General features: G+C 33.9%; 1 pseudogene across 1 annotated transcript; it reads left to right on the forward strand.

Annotated features, from left to right (window-relative positions):
• Positions 1-18,384: 18,384 nt before the first annotated feature.
• Positions 18,385-18,829, forward strand: LOC308354600 (large ribosomal subunit protein uL15-like; annotated as a pseudogene). Its single transcript has one exon. The product of its transcript is annotated as a large ribosomal subunit protein uL15-like (transcript).
• The last annotated feature ends 2,432 nt before the right edge of the window (positions 18,830-21,261 follow it).

Below are 21,261 nucleotides of genomic sequence, written 5' to 3' on the forward strand. Positions count from 1 at the left end.
AAATTCGCATGGACTTAGAGATAAAAATATAAATTTGAAAAATAAGAGTAATTTAAAATATAAACAAAAATGAATATAAACTACTAAAAAATTCTTTTTTTTTAATTTTATTTATTTATTTGTCAGAGAGAGTGAGCACAGGCAGACAGAGAGGCAGAGGAGGAAGCAGGCTCCCTGCTGAGCAAGGAGCCCGATGTGGGACTCGATCCCAGGATCCTGGGATCATGACCCAAGCCGAAGGCAGCTGCCCAACCAACTGAGCCACCCAGGTGTCCCTAAACTACTAAAAAATTCTTACCTGATTTCAGATTACAAAAGACTTTTAAAAAACATATTACCTAATAATGACTGAAAACAGCAGCATAAATTGATCTACCTATTTTTAAAGTAATATTTTGAAACACACTGAAGTCTTAAAATTGTCTAATTTTTGACTCAGTGAGTTAATTTTAAAATACTGATATTTGTCTTTAGAAAATAATCCTTAGTGAAATAGAAAAAATGCCTATGATACATTATCTTGATAAATTTTAATAATACAATATGTAACAATATAAACACTTTAAATAAATATGTAATAATGAGGAAAAAATCACACAGTATCAAGAAGAAAGCTAAATAGAAAATCGTGCTTTCAGAATGGTTATAAGGATCTATTAATCGTATGCATTTGAAAATGAAAGGCAACACTAGCAATTCAATAATTATTTTCTGCTCAAATTGTGTTAGAGATTTTTTCAATGTACTTTTCTAAAACTTGTTAAATTTAAGTATTTATTATATTCATATAAGACAAGCAACCTTTAAAATCATCAGTATGACCTGATAATGTATATTTATGAATACAGCATAAAATAGTGCAGAAATTATTTAACTGATTTGCTCTTAAAAAATGAAAATTTAAAGAAGAGTAAAAACCAAATTGAGAAAATCAAGGAAAAAAGATATTCTCCTAATTAGAAAAAATTCCTTTGGTCTTTTTTTTTTTCCTCACATAAAATATGAAAGTATGATGTCAGATTCTGGGTAAAAAAGGAAAAACTACAAATATTTCAGAAGCACAAAATAGTAAACCCATTTTTATTCCCTAAATCATACTCCAAAGAACGGAAAAGAACGATGAAGTAGATGCTGATCACTGAAAAAGGAATAATCCAGACTGGCATTACTCCAATATCCTAATGGAAAATTAGACTCCTAAGAGATTATTGCATTGAGTGAGGATGCACCTGAAAATACTTTCACGACAAACATATAGTGATAATCAGTTAACAAGGAAATGTGTTTTCTAAGAATCATTTATAACTTGTTAAATACTCAAACTGAGGAATTAGTATGTATACAAATGAAGCAGTTTGAACAAGTTTTACTTCTGAAAGATCATGCACATGGATGAGTGGGTGGATGGATGGATGGATTGATGGATAGAGGGAGGAAGGAATGAATGGAGGGAAGAGGGATGGATAGAAGGATGGAGATACAGATAATAGAAATAAAAAGAAAATATATTAGGGGCACCTGGGTGGCTCAGTGGGTTGAGCCTCTGCCTTCGGCTCGGGTCGTGATCTCAGGGTCCTGGGATTGAGGCCCGCGTCGGGCTCCCTGCTCAGTGGGGAGTCTGCTTCCTCCTCTTTCTCTGCCTGCCTCTCTGCCTACTTGTGGTCTCTCTCTCTCTCTGTGTCCAATAAATAAAATCTAAAAAAAAAAAAAAAAAAGAAAAGAAAATATATTTATTGACATGGAAACAAGGGAGGGTTTCTTTTTAGAAAACAATATGTAACAGTCATCTTAAAAGCCACAAAGAAAACATCAAATCTGGGAAAAACCTATAAATAAATAACATTTTCTCTTTGAGCTAAATATAGCAAGAATGAGAGTTGCAGACTCAGGAAGGAAATTACATTTTTTCCTTGAAGAGTGTGTTATAACTTTTTCTTTTAAAACACCAATTTATTTTTGCAAATTGCAGTGTACATAATACTACTAATGCAATAAAAAGTCCTATAGAAATTTCACATAGAAAATGTGAGAAAATGCAATTAGAACCAAATAGTAAAAGTGATAATAATATGAGGTTGTACTAATAAGAATACATGAAAGCAGGCTTGTACACCTGACTGTAATTACATCACTAACACCTGAGGAAATGAAAGTTGATTAATGAGAAACAGATGCTAATTTTGAAGCCTACAAATTCAAGTATGTTCAATAAGATAAAAAAGTGGTATGCAAATGAAGTATAGAATGCCTCATATACCATAAATTGTTAAAAAAAAATTTAAAAAGAAGAAGTTTTAAAGATTTGAGTAAAATACAGCATAGATGGGAATATGGATTGAAACTAACATAAATTAAAACGTGGAAGTTTTTTTAGTTATTTGAATACTATATAATGATGATAATTAAACTAACAATTTCATAGCTGTAAGAAATGTTATTGTGGTTCATTTTGTTATGTCCATTTTACTAATTACATATTCGTTCAAAAATTAATCTGAATCTTAGTCTATAAGCAGAAACTAAAGTAAAAAATATGAAATAAACATTTTTTAGAAAGTACATATTTTGCATGTGACTGAAGCTCCAATAAGCCACATCAACATTGATAGGAAAAAAAAAAACATGTCATAGTAATTCGACATTAATATAGTGAGAATTACCATTTGGATTAAAGAAGACATCACGAGTTGATTTTCTTGATTTTTTAATCACTCAACAAAGTTGCTTTTTAAAGGCAAAGTCCCTCCACTTCTCCAAGATCTAGAGGTAGATGACAGTGACCTACTTTTCAACCTCAGAATAACATCTGCAATTAAGATGTGAGTCTGCATCATCTCCATCATTACATTATGCAGATGAGCTTTCAGAATGCTAACAAGGATTTTACTCCTTGAGCACCTGCACTACTATTTTATTCTTTGTATCAGGAATTGAAGCACCTGCACTTCAGTGAACCAATAGTATTTGAGAAAAACAGAACTATCAAATTGTAATAATCCAGAAAAGTCTCCAAAATTATGGCATTTGGGAAATTTGACTCACTAAGACAGGAAATATTCCATCCTAATTGAGTCAACTAAAGGGAAAAACAGTATTGAAAATGTGTTCAACTTGTCTAATGCATTGAGTGGTCAACATCTATTAAAGAGCCAGAGACTGTCCTTCAAATCAAGGTCTTTGCTTTCCTGGAGGCAATAAAATACATGACACACAGGCATGATGAATTTCTGAGGCTCTTGGAGAACACCAAGTCCTGTAGTCTTTTCCCATTTTGTCCTTTAAAACATTAGCTCTGCGTTTATATCCATTTCCTTGAGAGCTTAGTGAGGTTATTAAAGAAAATCTGAAGTATTTAATATGAGACTAAAATAATAAAATATATTTCCTTGGAAGACAAGTTTAGTGATAGCAAGGGAGGCTTAGTCTATTAAGAATTTTTCAATCCAAAGGTTATTAGAAAAAAGCATGCTATTTACTTGGAGGAAATATGACTTTCAAGAAAATAAAAACAATTGCTTTATCAGTAAATGTAGTTGCTTTATCCTTTTCTTTGGCCATTTGAAGTTTCATATACTTTTGCCCAGAGCAGTAGCATACATCAAAGATTTAAAAAAGTTGAATAAAAATACAATACACCCAACCCAGTCCATTTCTACAAAGGCAATAAATATAAAAGGAGGTATAGTTTTTCTTTTTTCCTGACATAATAAAAGCAATGGACCTGTTTCTAATATACCAGGAAAAATTCTAAATGAATTTGCATTTTCAAAATAAGAAAAAAGGATTTTTAAAAATTAAATATATCATAAACAAGGTAGAAAAATATTTTTTCTGCAATTCCAACTGCTATACTAAGTAAACAATCTTTAAGAATTTTGTATAGAACACTGTCAGAATAATAACTGGAGATGGGAGTGCATGGGTCATGCCTGGGTGGTGCTGTCAATTAAGCATTGGGCTCTTGGTTTCCACTCTGTCATGATCTCAGATCAAGACCCACTTCAGGCTCCATGCTCAGTGCAGACTCTGTTTAAGACTCTCTCTCCTTCTCCCTCTGTTCCAGGTTAGCAGGATGTCATGGATATACTGTAATCCTAGGCCTGACCTCTAAACTCTAGTCCTAAACCTAACCCTCTGGAGAGGTCTTTGAACAGCAGGATACCTGGCATTTACCCTCACCCTGGCCTTAACCCTTAGCCTAATCCTAACTCTGGCCCTAAACCTAACAACCTTAACCTTAACCCTAGATTGGGGGTGGGGGGGAATATATATATATATATATATATATATATATATATATATAAAACTCAGCAATAAAAAGAATAAAATATTTCTATTTACAATAACATGGATGGAGCTAGAGTGTATTATGCTAAGCAAAATAAGCCACTCAGAAAAAGACAAATGCTATATGATTTCAGTTATTGTGGAATTCAAGAAACAATATGAGCAAGGGGAAAAAAAGAGGCAAACCAAGAAACAGACTCTTAACTACAGAGAACAAATGATCATTACCAGGGGAGAGGTTGGTTGGGGGATGGGTTTAATCGGTAATAGGAATTAAGGAGTGTACTTGTTGTAATGAGCACTGGGTGATGTATGAAAATGTTGAATCACTACATTGTAGACATGAAACTAATATTACACTGCATGTTAATTAACTAGAATTTAAATTCAAGCTTTAAAATAAAAGAATGATTTTATCTAGTTGTCAGTTGACACAGAAATAAAATGAGCAGTAATTAAGTGTAAAGCATGGAGTTCAGCAGTGGTGTCTTATCTGCCATTGTGCATCCTTAGTGTAAGAACCAATATCTACCTACACTTTTAACAGCATATGTCATATAGAAGATGAAAATAAATATTTCTGGATTGCAAAGTGAATGAAGGAAGGAATTAGGGGCTAAAATATATGAAGTGTTTCCTTAAAAAAAGAATTCATGAGGGATGCATGAATGTGCATTCATTTTATGCACCTGCTTTTTTCTCCTGTATTTGCTATGCCTTTGTCCTCTCAATTTCCAAAGCTGATTCTCTTGAATATTCTCTGAACTTCTAAAAATAGTTGAAGTAAGAGTAGAACTGAAGCCAGTAGTAATGACAAGTTTGAAATGTAAGTTGTTGTAGATATATCCTTTTAGAAAGTTTTCAAATAAATGTTTTCATACAACAGTTTCCCTGTGTTTTACATATATATACGTAAAGAAGATTTCTTTTAAAAGGTTATTTAATTCACCAGATAATTATGAGTGGCAATTTATAAATATGTAATAAGATGATGGGATATTCTCTCTCAAAAGAATTAAAAGACAAATTTGAATCTCTAAGATAGGCACAAGAATTTTTTTAAAAAATTCAAACATTATTTTCCTTATAATGGAATTGACTAACCTATATTTCTGCTTGAAATACTTTAATTTGTCTGAATTACTTTTGTGTGCTCTGAGCTAATTTACATATAATGCCAATAAGCCATGTTTATACAGAAATGACATATCAGGAAAGGGATTATCTATCAGCACTTCCAAAGATTTCTAATGACTGCATACTTCCCTCAGTAAAGGATAATTGGCATTTGATATCTAGACAATAAAATATCAACCCTTAAGTATAACTATGAAGGTAAAATAGAAACTTTAAGATCCATGTAGTAAAAAACAGTGTTGTGTATATATGTGAATCCCATTATCCTTTACTAGAAGGGAGATCTGGAAATGGTAACACCCTGGACACTACATTTTTAAAATTCTGTTTTATTTCTACTTACCTGCTTATCACAATATTCATAATGCAATTAACAACACGGGAAACAATAGTTGTTAGTGAAGAGGCAGAGAAAGGGCAATCCTCTTCTATAGTTGGTATGAATGCAAACTGGTAGAGCCACTCTGGAGAACATTATGGAAGTTCCTCAAAAAGTTAAAAATAGAACTACCCTAAAATCAAACAATTGGACTACTAGGTATTACCAAAAGACACAAAATACTTATTTGAAGGGGCATATGTACCCTGATGTTTATAGCAGCAATGTAAATAATAGCTAAATTATGGAAAGATCCCAAATGTCCATTGACTGATGAATGAATAAAGAAGTTGTTGTATATACGTACATGGAATATTGGAATATTACTCATCCATAAAAATGAAATTTTGCCATTTGCAATGATCTGGATGGAGCTAGAGAGTATTATGCTAAGTGAAATAAGTCAGTCAGAGAAAGATAAGTGCTATATGATTTCTCTCATATGTGGAATTTAAGAAATGAAATAAATGTACAAGAGGTGCAAGAGAAAAAAGATAGAGGTGAACCATAAAACAGACTCTGAGCTATAAAGAATGAACAGAAGGTTGCTGGAGGGAAGGTGGGCAATGGGCTAAATGGGATGGGCATTAAGGAGGGCACTTGTCCTGATAAACACTGGGTGTTATATGTAAGTGATGAATCACTGAATTCTAGGTAAAATAGATATAAATCTTGAGTCTTCAAAGAGAGTAGCAAAATACATGTGCATTCACAGATTTTGCAGATGTAACTGTACTAAAGACCTATTTAGAGGAAAGAAAAGTTTGGGGGGGGGGCGTTTTCTATGTAATAATGATGCATACAAAATGAAAATATGCTTTACTCTTTTTTTTCCAAATGTGTGTGTACTATTTTAAAGCCAGTTTTAGACCAGACTGAGATATCATGGACTCCTAGATATGGCTGTGCAGTAATACCAGGAAAGTTTAATTTACAGTTTATGAAATACACAAAGAAATGTTCAAAACTCTAAAACATAGACAAAAGTATGTGTGATTTGATTGGTGCTTTCAGGAAATAATCTTTTGAAGAAGGCTAAGCTCAGGGACGCCTGGGTGGCTCAGTTGGTTAAGCGGCTGCCTTCGGCTCAGGTCATGATCCCAGCGTCCTGGGATCGAGTCCCACATCGGGCTCCTTGCTCAGCAGGGAGCCTGCTTCCCCCTCTGCCTCTGCCTGCCTCTCTGTCTGCCTGTGCTCACTCTCTCTGACAAATAAATAAAATCTTTAAAAAAAAAAAAAAAAGAAGAAGGCTAAGCTCAGATACAGTTTAATCAAAAAAAAATATTGAACTAATTAGTGCCATGAAGCTCAGATACAGAAAAAACATCTGCCATCATATCTTGTATGAACATCTATAGAAATTAGAGGCTAGTATCTTTCTACTTGATTTCCTATCTTATTAATAGAACTCTGGCTGTTTTTAAAATTATTATGTTTTTTCCAATTTTTTTGTAGCCCACATGGTTTTTTCCTGTCTACATTTTATAAAATTTAATTCTTTCCAGTTGGTTTTTAAAATACATATAGTACGTTGTTAGGGTAACAACAGTCAGTGAAATATATAATGGCTGCAAAGTTTCAGAACAGATACAAAACATGAATCTTCAGATTCAGGGAGGCTCAAAGAATCTCACTTGGAATAAATAAAAATCAATCCATATCTAAATTTCTTGAAAATAAAATAGCTTATTACCAAAACAAAAAGTAGATCTTTAAAGTAGCCAGAGGAAAAAAACAAATTTTTGCAAAGAAACAACAATAAGACTGATTTGTTAACAACACTGAAGAGAGAAGATTGGAAAACTACATCTTGCATATGCTGGGGAAAAAAACAAAAACAAAAACAAAAACACTGTACACTTAGAATATATTCTCAAGGAAACTTGCTTTCAAAAATGGGGATGAAATAGAGGGGCACATGGGTGGTTCAGTCAGTTAAGCATTTCCCTTCCACTCAGGTTAGGATCCCAGAGTCCTGAGATTCAGGCCTGCATCAGGCTCTCTGCTCAGCGGGTAGTCTGCCTCTCCCTTTCTGTCTGTCCCTCCCCCAACTTGTGTGAGAGTGCTTGCATGCTCTCATTCTCTCTCTCTCTCAAATAAAGAAATAAAAATCTTAAAAAAAAAAAAGGGTGAAATAGACATATTTTTAGACCAAAAAAAAAAAAAAGAGAGAGAGAGAGAGAACAGCAAAATGCCTCACTAAGCAAAATTCTAAAGGATGTCCTTAAAAGAAGAAAAATGACCAAGAAGGAAGGTCTAAGATATTAGACAAATGATAAGCAAAGAAACCATTAAACCCCTGAGCAAATCTAGGCAAATATTAGATATAGATATTATATATATCTAATATATAATTATATGACATAAAATATATAATTATATAATATAATATAATAGTCTACACATTGGGAGGAATGTCATCTTAGTTACACTGTTCCAAAGAAAAGAAAGGAAACTGTTTAAGATTCATTTAAAATTTGTTAACATCATTAGACACATTAAAATTTCTATGTTCTAAAATATTATAGGGATGCCTGGGTAGCTCAGTCAGTTGAGCATCCGACTCTTGATTTCAGTTTAAGTTCTGATCTCAGGGCCCTGAGAAGAAGCCCCACATCCAGCTCCCTGCTCAGCGCAGAGTCTGCTTTTCCCTCTTTCTTTGCTCCTCTTCCTGCTCTCTCTTTCTCAAATAGATAAAGGAATCTTTAAAAAGCCTATAAAATAAAATATTATAAATATCATATATAATATCCAAACCAGCAGGGGAAAAACCTTGAAATAAAAGAAAAGTATATAATACAGTTAATCCAAAATAAGGTAAAGAAGTAAAAGACATACAAAGAGCACACAAAGAGCAGCACAAGAGAAAAACATGAAATAGTAAGTATGACTAAATTCAGTAAATATGATAAATGTAAATGAATTACAACTTCAAATAAAATACAGGATTTAAGACTGTAGTTGGTAAATCAGAAATACACGCATTACCTGAAACATGTCTACAATATAAAGATACAGACTTTTTAAGATGTGAGAAAACATATACAATAAGTTCTAATAAAAAATGATGGTATAATTATCTTACCAAAAACATATATCATATTAAATTGTCTTTGTTAGATGTAAAGTCACTATAATGACTAATTATTAGAAAGTGAAAAAAAAAGTGAAGAACAAATAAAGTGGATTCCTACCTCACACTGTAAAAATTCTTCATGGATTAAGGATCTAAGTATAAAAACAAAAACATTAATCTTTCTAACCAATATAACTGTAAACTTTGAGGTAAAGGAAGATTTTCTACACAAAAAGTCCAAATTATAGAGGAAAGATTTATGAATTTGAATGTACTGAAACTACGGATTTCTATTAATTAAAGAATGCCATAAAAACATGAAAAAATCTGAAAAATGAGAAAATATTTGCAATACATAAAATTACAAAGGAATAAGTATCATATGTATATGTGTATATATATATATACACATATATGTTTTAAACTCCTAAATTCATATAGAAAGAGACCAAAAAAATTAAAAGGTGAGTGGGCAAATAAATTTAATAGGCACTTAGTAAAAAAGAAAAAATAATGTACAATAAACATACCAAAAAGTGCTCAAATGCAATAGAAACAAGGGGAAAGCAAAATGACTGAGATACAATTTTAATTTCATAAGAATAGCAAAAATTGAAGTCAGTATGAAATATTTGCAAGGGGCAAACAATCAGAACTCACTTACAATTTATAGTGAGGAAACATTAATACAACAGGATACACATGTAATAAACCAAAAAGAAATATTTTTTAAATAATGGACCACTGATGAGAAAATTCTACATTAAGATGTAATCAACTATAATAACTGAGTGACTTTAAACTGTGTATGAAAAATCATAGAGTTGCTAAAGTATAAACTCTAGAAGAGAAATAAAATAAAAATAGGACTCTTATAATTTACACTCATACAAAAAAATCTACCTATTGTAAAATGACGAGTAGGTAGAAACAGTACAAATATTCATACCCTTACACAATTACAGCTATTACGAGCATTGGAAACCAAATTTGGTTTGAATGAAGGATGAAGGATGCAAAGATGTCAATAGTTCAGTTAAGAAGAAAAACTATAAATTCTTAAATTGTCCTCAAAAGCTTTCCTTCTGTTTCTATACTATAAAACAGCTTCAGGAGAATAGGTACTATTTCTTCTTTGAATGTTTGGTGGAATTCCCCAGGGACTCCATCAGGTACTGGACTCTTGTTTCTTAAGAGGTTTTTGATCACTGCTTCAATCTTGTTACTGGTTATTGATCTATTCAGGCTATCATTTTCTTCCTGTTTCAGTCTTGGTAATTTATGGGTTTCCAGGAATGCATTCATTTCTTCCAGGTTGCTTAATTTATTAGCATAGAGTTGTTGATAATAATTTCTGATCATTGTTCCTATTTCCCTAGTGTTAGTTGTGATCTCTCCCCTTTCATTCATACTTTTATTAATTTGGGTCTTTTCCCTTTTCTTTTGGATAAGTCTGATCAGTGGTTTATTGACATTAATTCTTTCAAAGAACCATCTTCTAGTTTTGTTTATCTGTTTTGCTATATTTCTGGTTTCTAATTCATTGATCTCTGCTCTAATCTTAAGTATTTCTGTTCTCACGTGTGGGTTAGGCTTAATTTGTTGTTGATTCTCCAGTTCTTTAATGTGTAAAGATTATTTGTGTAATTGGGATTTTTCTATTTTTTTGAGTGAGGCTTGGATGGTATAAAGTATATTCCCCAGTTTGGACCACCTTTGCTATAGCCCATAGGTTTTGGACCAATGGATTTTCATTCTCATTGGTTTCCACGAATTGTTTAAATTCTTATTTGATTTCCTGGCTGACTCAAACATTCTTGAGCAGGGTGGTCTTTAGTTTCCTACTGTTTGAATTTCTCCCAAACTTTTTCTTCTGATTGAGTTCCAGTTTCAAAGTATTGGGGTCTGAGTATATACAGGGAGTAATCTCAGTCTTTTGGTATCAGTTGAGACCTGATTTGTGACCCAATATGTGGTCTATTCTGAAGGAAGTTCTATGTGTGCTCGAGAAGAGTGAGTATTCTGGTGTTTTAGGGTAGAATGTCCTGTATATATCTATGAGGTCCATCTGGTCCAGCACGTCACTTAAAGCTCTTGTTTCTTTGTTGATTTTCTGCTTAGATGATCTGTCTACTGCTGAGGGTGGAGCATTGAGGTCTCCTACTATTAAGGTATTATTATCAATATGTCTCTTTGTTTTGGTTAACAGTGGGTTTATGTAGTTGGCTGCTCCCATATTGGGCTGATATCCAAGACCTATAAGGAATTTCTCAAATTCAACACCCAAAAAACAAATAATCAAGTCAAAAAATGGGCAGAAGACATGAACAGACACTTATCAAAAGAAGACATACTGATGGCTAATAGACACATGATAAAATGTTCATCATCATTAGACATCAGGGAAATTCAAATCAAAACCACATTGAGATACCACCTTACACCAGTTAGAATGGCAAAAATTGACAAGACAAAAAATAACAAATGTTGGAGAGGTTGTGGAGCAAGGGGAACTCTCTTACACTGTTGGTGGGAATGCAAGTTTGTGCAGCCACTTGGGAAAACAGTATGGAGGTTCCTCAAAAAACTAAAAATAGAACTACCCTATGACCTGGCAAATGCACTACTGGGTATTTACCTCAAAAATACAGATGTAGTGAAAAGAAAGGCTATATGCGCTCCAATACTCATAGCAGCAATGTCCACAAGAACCAAACTGTGGAAAGAGCCAAGATGCCCTTCAACAGATGAATGGATAAAGAAGATGTGGTCCATATGTACAATAAAATATTATTCAGCCATCAGAAAGGATGAATATCCAACTTTTGCATCAACATGAATGGGACTGGAGGAGATTATGCTAAGTGAAATAAGTCAAGCAGAGAAAATCAATTATCATATTGTTTCACTTATTTGTGGAACATAATAAATAGCATGGAGGACATTAGGAGAAGGAAAGGAAAAATGAAGGAGGGGGAATCAGAGAGCGAGATGAACAATGAGAGACTACAGACTCCAAGAAACAAGCTGAGGGTTTTAGAGGGGAGGTAGGCAGAGGGATGGGTTGGCCCAGTGATGGGTATTAAGGAGGGCATGGACTGCAAGGAGCACTGGGTGTTATACACAAACAATGAACTATGGAACACTACATCAAAAGCTAATGATGGGGGGGCGCCTGGATGGCTCAGTGGGTTAAGCCTCTGCCTTCGGCTCAGGTCATGATCCCAGCATCCTGGGATCGAGTCCCGCATCGGGTTCTCTGCTCCACAGGGAGCCTGCTTCCTCCTCTCTCTCTCTGCCTGCCTCTCAGCCTACTTGTGACCTCTGTCTGTCAAATAAATAAATAAAATCTTTAAAAAAAAAAAGAAAAAGCTAATGATGTACTGTATGGTGACTAACATAACATAATAAAAAGAAAAATCAGCCTCAAATGATGACTATGTTCCAGATGTTTTTGAAAGTATGGGTAAAAACCTACCCTGTAACTAAGTCTGTACGTGTTAATTAATAAGGAAGAAATGTGATTTTCCCATTCAATAGGTTTCATATGTTTATTTTTACAGTGATGACTCTGACTATGCAGATGATGCTAATGAAGGTCTATGTCTCCATACAATTGTGAATATATATTATAGAATCCAAATTAACCTTAAATAGACATAAAAAAGTTTTCCTTTAATAAAATTGTTTAAGGTGCAATATATTGAAAAAACTTCAAAATTAACAATTAGTCATTTTACATGTGTCTTTCAAAAGAGATTTCAAGATTGTATCAAAATTTAAACATTTCAGAATTATTAGATATCTGTCAATAGTTTACTTATGTTCAATTGTCGGTGACTATAACTTTAGCTTCTTATCTGTTCATTCTCTTCAGCAGTAAAACTCAGATCTATTAGGTTTATGATACTAAAATATTGTCCTTCTCATCAAGTTATTATTTAATTATACATATTCTTGTCCACAATTATTTCCATATATTTGTACAGAAATATTAATGTGTAAAGTATATAATGTTAATCAGCAATGAATTAATAACACAATTAGATCAAAGTTATATTAATTATATAATGATATTTGTCACCAATTATGTGGTTAATCATATTGATATAAGAGAACCATTATCCATGTCCCAAAATTAGAACTCCAGAAAGTGACCTAATTTGACATGAATTCTCAATAAGTCTGGCCAAAGTCAGGAATTAGGGAGGGTTATATAAGAAAGACATGAGGAGAATATCACACAATTGGAAGAGTCTTGAGCTGGTGGAACCAGCCTTTGTAAGGATAGTGAGTGTGAAGACTAGCAAGATGTACAAAGTAGAATCAACATGATTTGGATAATATGTGAGAAGTACGAGAGAAGAGAAAGATGTCAAGGTGATCCAAAGTTTTCTGATTTAAGAAGCTGGGTAAAAAGAAAACTTACAACATACCAAAGGAAGAAAACATTTGGGGGATAAGAAAAATTATGAATTCATTTTTATACATCTGAAGTTAAGATGTCAGAGTATTATTTAAATCAACATGCCTAGTAGGCAATTAAATATATGGCATCAAAATGCAGAACAGAAGTTGGAGCCAGAAATACAAATTTCAATGGGATCTGAAGCCTCGGTGTTAAATCTGCTGCTTGTGTGAGTAAACAAAACATTGATGGGAGCTAACAGAAAAAAGTGTGTCAAAGACAGAGTCATAAAAATGACAAAATTTTAGAGGCAGGCAAAAGAAGACAATATATAAAAAGAGAGGTCAGAGAAAACATTATGTTAGTTAGGCAAGAGGTAAATATCATTGCTATGGCCAGTGGTCCAGTTGGAAGAGATCGACCAAAACTTATTAAGGATGAAATAGTGTGGATAGCCAAAAAGTCAGAATTCACAAGAAGAGGAAATCATGGCAGGCCGATATAGTCAAAAATGTCTTTATAAAAACCTAAACCATGGCTTGAATTTAAAAGTTATATAGAATATAGCCAGATTAAAAAAAAATTAAAGAGGACATATTTGATGACATAAACAATACATGACAAAGAACTGTAGCAGGAATAAGCATGGTTCTTATAATACAAAGAATACTACAGGTTTTCATTGTGTGAAAGTATCGGATAAGTATGGGCTAGGTTGGAAGGAATGGGATGACTGGGAGAGAAAGTTTATAATTAACATCGTGGAGAGGCACCTGGGTGGCTCAGTTGGTTAAAGTCACGTCCCTTGGCTCAGGTCATGACCCCGGAGTCCCAGGATGGAGTCCCGCATCAGGCTTCCAGCTCCACGGGGAGTCTGCTTCTCCCTCCTACCTTCTCCCCTCTCATGCTCTCTCTCATTCTCTCCAATAAATAGATAAAATCTTTAAAAATAAAAAAATAATAAAAAAACAAAATACGATTAACATCATGGAGAAAAGAAAAGTTAATGGAGGCTTTTGTGTAGGGAAGCAATGTATGTAACTGGCATCCAATCATGGATTTTCCAGAAGTAATGAATAGATAGGAGTTTAAAAAGCAAGCTAGGGACCTACTCTTATAAACCAGGAATGAGTGGTAATGAATTTGACTAGGGTGGTAGGACAAGAAAAAAAGGAGAGTGAGCTCCAGAAATGGAAACATTTTAAAATAAAAAGTAAATAAACTTAGTGCCTGATCTCTATTTCCCAAAAATTATATGAAAGAAATGAGTAAGTCAAAGATGACTCCAAGATTTAATCCTTAAGTGACTGGAAACTTAATAGGGAGAGGAGATCTGATATGAAGCACTAATTTAGAAAGGGAAGTATATGTTTGTTTTGGTATCTGTTAAGCTTATAGTGATGGAATCCATCCAAGAAAATAATGTTCATTGGGCAACTGGTGAAAGAGTTGGAACTCGAGTAAATGGACTTGAATTATATTATTAGAAATATAAACATGTGACAACTGATGATAGCTTGCTAAAATTTTATAGCCATTTGATCATTTTTATGTATTTTAACCATTTTGAAAATATTATCAGGTATGTAATAAAAATATGAAGATTCCAGGGAATGTATTTATCTCTTTATTTGTCATTTAAGCTATTTTTCTTTTCTTTTTTTTAATTTAAATTCAATTAGCCAAGGTATAGTATATCATTAGTTTTTGATATAATGTTCAATGATTCATTAGTTGAGTGTATTATCCAGTGCTCATCACATCACATGTCATCTAATCTTTACAACAAAACTTCAGTCTAGATCTTGTTGTTATTAACTGTATTGCAAACATGAAACCACTGTAAGATACAGAGCAGTTAAGTGGCTTGAGCAAGTTCATATAGAAACAGAGTAGGATTAAACGTGGTTCTCTGAATACAGAGCTTGATTAATAGGCATCACACAATATTTACTGCAGATGCTAAGGGTAAAGAGGCTCCAAATATTCATAGAATGGAAATTAGTTGATTCTGCTGAAACTGAAGGACTGAATAATTTCTTTCGAATTTATCTGGAAAAACCATGAAATAAAATCTGTAAGATAATTGGCAAATAATGTATGATAAAATTGACTTTCTTCTTCCAGAAAGAGGAAACACTTCATTTACTCACTGTATATCCATTAAAGAAAATGTATCTTAAGCAGTAAGTATATAAATATTATCTGTGATTGTGTAGATTTAATTTTTATAAATTTTAGTAACTTCTTTATATGTTTTCAAAGACAAAAACAATGGTTTTAGCTTTGTACTGAACTATATGCAAATTTCCAGTTACTGATTTAGAAGTAGTTTTTAAAAACTATACATCACCTGGAAATTTTGAATACAACAATCTGCCCTTTGTATACAATGGTTCTTAAGACAAGACAATACAACTGAAGATAAGGCTGCATAGTAACAGTGGATATTTGCAACTACAACAATGAGCTTTCTTGAGATAAATTTTTCAATTCTAAAAGTAACTATGGGTCATGCACTATAATTATGTGTTATAGAAAATGAATAAAAGATGTTCTTCAAAAACAAATAAAAAGTAATATTAAAACTCCCTCTTTGTTCTAATTTGAGAAGAATGCTACCACACATTTAATCCAAAATAAATTTTACTTTACAGCATTCAGGGTCATATGCAAACTAATATTAAAGCTCAAATGTATCACACACACACACACACACACACACACACACATATACAACACAATAAAGGATGGCATCAACTGTTCTTGATTTTTTTTTTTTAATTTTATAAGCAAAGTTAAACTGGGGCACCCGGGTGGCTCAGTGGGTTAAGCCTCTGCCTTCAGCCCAGGTCATGATCTCAGGGTCCTGGGATGGAGCCCCGTATCCGGCTCTCTCCTCGGCAGGGAGCCTGCTTCCCCCTCTCTCTCTGCCTGCCTCTCTGCCTGCTTGTGCTCTAGCTCTCTCTCTCTCTCTGTCAAATGAATAAAATCTTTAAAAAAATAAGCAAAGTTAAACTATCAATATTTTCTTCATTTTTTCCACCGTGGAAACAAGACTCATTTCAAATATTTATATCTTATAGGCAACATATTAGCAAATTCTCATAAAAAAGAAAAAGGCCAGACATATTGTGCCTAGTAATGAATTCCAACTAGTCTTTTGTAAGGAAATTATATACTTTATTTCTTAAGGTATCTCTAATAAATAGTAAGTATGCTTTAAATACTTAAATGGAATAAATAGTAAATATGCTTTTGAAATAAAGATATTTTTTTCTCAGATTAGCAGGAATTTGTCCATAGGACTCAGCAAAAACTATCAAAGATAAGATTCAGTTAGAAATTTAAATGAGTTTCTGGCATTGATAAATTGAATAGTCAGGGTAGTTGGTAAAAATGTGTGTGCTGCTTACTGAAGACACTTTATTACTGCCTAGAATAACTAAGACTTGCTTATCCTTGACTAGATTAAAAGAGAACCTGTAAGAGGTTAAATGCATACCTGTATGAGACAGTAGCCATCATCTTACCTTTATTGGATTTAATATTAACTAAGTGCTGTTGGTCTTATCTCTAAGGAACTTCTGACCCTGATCCTGGAATGTAGGCCAGATTTAAAAAAGAAAAAAAACAAAATCCACTGTTAGGCAATTAGAATTTTTTTTTTTAACTCTAGCCTCCCAGTGGAGCTCCTAGATTAAAAATAATAGACTTACCAAAATCATTTCTCAACAATTTGGGTTAATATCAGTTTACCTCTTGTCAAAGAAAAGTTGTCTACTTCTATACTAGTGATGTAGAAAATATTTTGGTCATTACATAGTTTCTTGGGTTAAACAAAAGGGCATTATGCAGTATTTAATTAATAATTAATCTTTATCCAAAGCCTGATAATTCAAAGTGAAAGATATACCAGCCAGGAAACTGAGTCACGTCGTAACTACAAAACTTCTTTGCCCACCTTGCCTGAATTGGCACTATGTCCTGCTAAGTACACTTCTGAATACCAACATGAGAGAAATTTGTTCCTTTTTCCCAACTACCCACCAAACTACATAACACACTACTCTAATTCAGGCCTTCATTTTGTTTTACTTATTATAATCTTATTTTAAAAGTTATTTTTATGGACAGCCTGTGTGGCTCAGTCAGTTAAATTTCAACTCTTGATTTTGCCTCAGGTCATGGTGTCAAGGTTATGACATCAAGCTCCACCTTGCACTCTTCACTGGGCATGGGGCCTGCTTAAGATTCCCCTTCTCCCTCTCCCTCTGACCACCCCCCAACACGTGTTTTCTCTCTCAAAAAGGAAAAAAAGTTATTTTTACTGATATGTTTATTTGGGCTCATTATGTTTATTATTAAATATAATGTCTAAAACAAAAATAGGAAACCTCTTCATCTAATTCTCCAGAAAATGTAACCTGGTTTCATAACCTTATAGACATTTTCAATATAAGCACAAATATATAGGTATTTGCATTCAAATTTTACAAAAATTAATCAATGTTTTATTCATTGTTTTCTATTATGTGTGCATGCACGGGTGCATGTGTGGGTTTGTTAATATTAGATTGTAATTGTATTATGGTCTTTGGATAAATCTTTGTATTCAGTACTCAGTGTTACAAAATTATAATCCTGTTTCCTATTTAGATATTCCTTAATAACTAAAATTATTGATTTATTTCTGAAATTTATTATATCCATTTAAAACAGATAATTTGGCAAATTGGATTTTGGATAAATTTTAAAGCAAATAATAAAAAGTTTGCATAAATTAAAATAAGCAACTTCTGCACACCAAATTGACATTCTGTGGTATTATAAGATCACCACAGAAAATATACTTGAGGGGCACCTGGGTGGCTCAGATGGTTAAGCATCTGCCTTCAGCTCAGGTCATGATCCCAGGGTCCTGGCTCCCAGCTCAGCGAGGATCCTGCCTCTGCCTGTCTATCTGTCTGTCTCCCTCTCAAATGAATAAACAAAATCTTTAAAATATAAATACAAATATATATATATATATATATATATATATATATATATATATATATATATATATGACTTCATCTGGGCTGCCGACATGCCTACATGCCTTCCAGACTGATGAAGACTTAGAAACTTCAGGGCTATGTGAGCCACAGCCAGGGCTCCATCAGCAAGCATGGGAAGTACCTAGGAGGCCGGGGTAATGCTGGTGGCATTCATCACCACAGGATTGGCTTCAACAAACACCCAGGTTACTGTGGATAAGTTAGTAGGAGACATTACCACTTAAAGAGGAACTAAAGCTTCTACCCAACTGTCAACCTTGATAAACTGTGGACCTCAGTCAGTGAGCAGACACTGGGAAATTCCGCCAAAAACAAGACTGGAGTTGCTCCTATCATGGATGTGGTGCAATGGGGCTACTACAAGGTTTTGGAAAAGGGAAAACTCCCCAAAGAGCCTGTCATCAAGAAGGCCAAATCCTTCAGTAGAAGAACAGAGGAGAAGATTAAGGGTATAGGGGGATGCCTGCATTCTAGTAGCTTGAAGCCATGTGGGTGGGGGGGCTAATTAAATGCTAACAATTGTTCTCCCCCCCCCAAAAAAAGAAGAAAAGAAAATATACTTGAAAATACCTTTGGGGGAAATGGATATTCACCATTTATATCTTTTAACATGGAACATAGTTTTGTTGAAAACCAAAGGGAGACCATAACTGGTCTTCCTGGTTGGACCTGGATGGAAACCAGAGTCAGGATCAATAATATTTTCTTATGTGTCCATTATATATTTCAGACAGGACAGTTCCCCCAAAACTAAATATCTAAGGACTGATAGCATGAAAAACTTTTTACTTCCACCCGCCTGATGACATGAAATATTATGTACATATTATGTATAATATTAAAATTCTTAAATATTATGGATATAGGAAAACTTTGAAGACATTGCAAGTTTATTTCCAGACCACCACAAAACAGCAAATAATGCAATAAAGTGAGACAAATTTTCCTGTTTCTCAGTACATGAAAAAGTTAGATGTACACTATACTGTGGTCTATTAAGTGTGCAATAGCATTATGGTTAAAAACAATGTACATATCTTAATTTAAAAATACTTTTCCAAAAAGGGGGCTTTACTGTAGGCTGGGGTGGTCATGGCAATTTCTTAAAATAAGACAACAATGAAGTTTTCCATATAGATGGACTCTTCCTTTCACAAATATTTCTATGTAGCATGTGCTGCTGTTTGATAGCTTTCTACCCAAGGTAAAATTTATTTCAAAGTCAGAGTCAGTCCTCTTCAATCCTGCCACTGCTTCATCAGCTAAGCTTATGTAATATTCTTTTTTAAAATTTAATTTAATTTTATTTATTTTCAGTGTTCCAGAATTCATTGTTTATGCACCACACCTGGTTCTCCATGCAATATGTACCCTCCATAATACCCACCACCAGGCTCATCCAAACACCAACGCCCCTCCCCTCCAAAACTCTCAGTTTGTTTCTCAGAGTCCACAGTCTCTCATGGTTTGTTTCCCCCTCCAATTTTCCCCAACTCACTTCTCCTCTCCACCTCCCAATGTCCTCCATGTTATTCCTTATGCTCCACAAGTAAATGAAACCACATAATAATTGACTGTCTCTGCTTGACTTATTTCACTCAGCATAATCTCTTCCAGTCCTGTCCATGTTGATACAAAAGTAGGGTGTTCATCCTTTCTGATGGAGGCATAATACTCCATAGTATATATGGACCATATCTTTACACATTTGTCTGTTGAAGGGCATCTTGGTTCTTTCCACAGTTTGGCGACTGTGGCCATTACTGCTATGAACATTGGGGTGCATATGGCCCTTCTTTCCACTACATCAGTATCTTTGGGGCAAATACCCAGTAGTGCAATTGCAAGGTCATAGGGAAGCTCTATTTTTAATTTCTTAAGGAATCTCCACACTGTTTTCCAAAGTGGCTGTACCAACTTGCATTCCCACCAACAGTGTAAGAGGGTTCCCCTTTCTCTACATCCTCTCCAACACATGTTGTTTACTGTGGTGTTAATTTTGGCCATTCTAATTGGTGTAAGGTGGTATCTCAATTTTTGATTTGAATCCCCCTGGTGGCTAATGATGAGGAACATTTTTTTCATGTGTCTGTTAGCCATTTGTAAGTCTTCTTTGGAGAAGTGTCTGTTCATGTCTTCTGTCCATTTTTTGATGTGATTATCTGTTTTGTGTGTGTTGAGTTTGAGGAGTTCTTTATAGATCTTGGATATCAGCCCTTTGTCTGTAGTGTCATTTGCGAATATCTTCTCCCATTTCCATTTCATGGGTTGCCTCTTTGTTTTGTTGACTGTTTCCTTTGCTGTGCAGGAGCATTTGATCTTGATGAAGCCCCAAAAGTTCATTTTTGCTTTTGTTTCCTTTGCCTTGGAGACATATCTTGAAAGAAGTTGCTGTGGCTGATGTTGAAGAGGTTACTGCCTATGTTCTCCTCTAGGATTTTTATAGATTTCTGCCTCACATTTATGTAATATTCTTAATCCTTTGTTGTCATCACTGCAATCTTTAGAGCATCTTCACCAGAAATAGATTCTATCTCAAGAAACTACTTTCTTTGCTCACCCATAAGAAAGAAATTCTCATCCATTAAAGTTTTATCATGCAATTATAGTCACATCTGCAGGCTCTACTTCTGATTCTAGTTCTCCCCCTATTCCCACCACATTTGTAGTTACCTCTTCCACTTAAGTCTTGAACCCTTCCAAGTCCTGAGGATTGGAAATCACTTCTTCCAAACTCTTATGAATGTTGCTATTTTGACCTTTTTTCATGAATCACAAATATTTTTAATGGAATCTAGAATGATGAATCCTTTCCAGAAGGTTTTCAGCTTACTTTTCCCAGATCCATAAGCAGAATCTGTATGGAAGCTGTAGTTTTACAAAATGTATTTCTTAAATAATGAGAGTTGAAAGT

Source organism: Martes martes (genome assembly GCF_963455335.1).
Source record: "Martes martes genome assembly, chromosome: 1".
NCBI lineage: Eukaryota > Metazoa > Chordata > Mammalia > Carnivora > Mustelidae > Martes > Martes martes.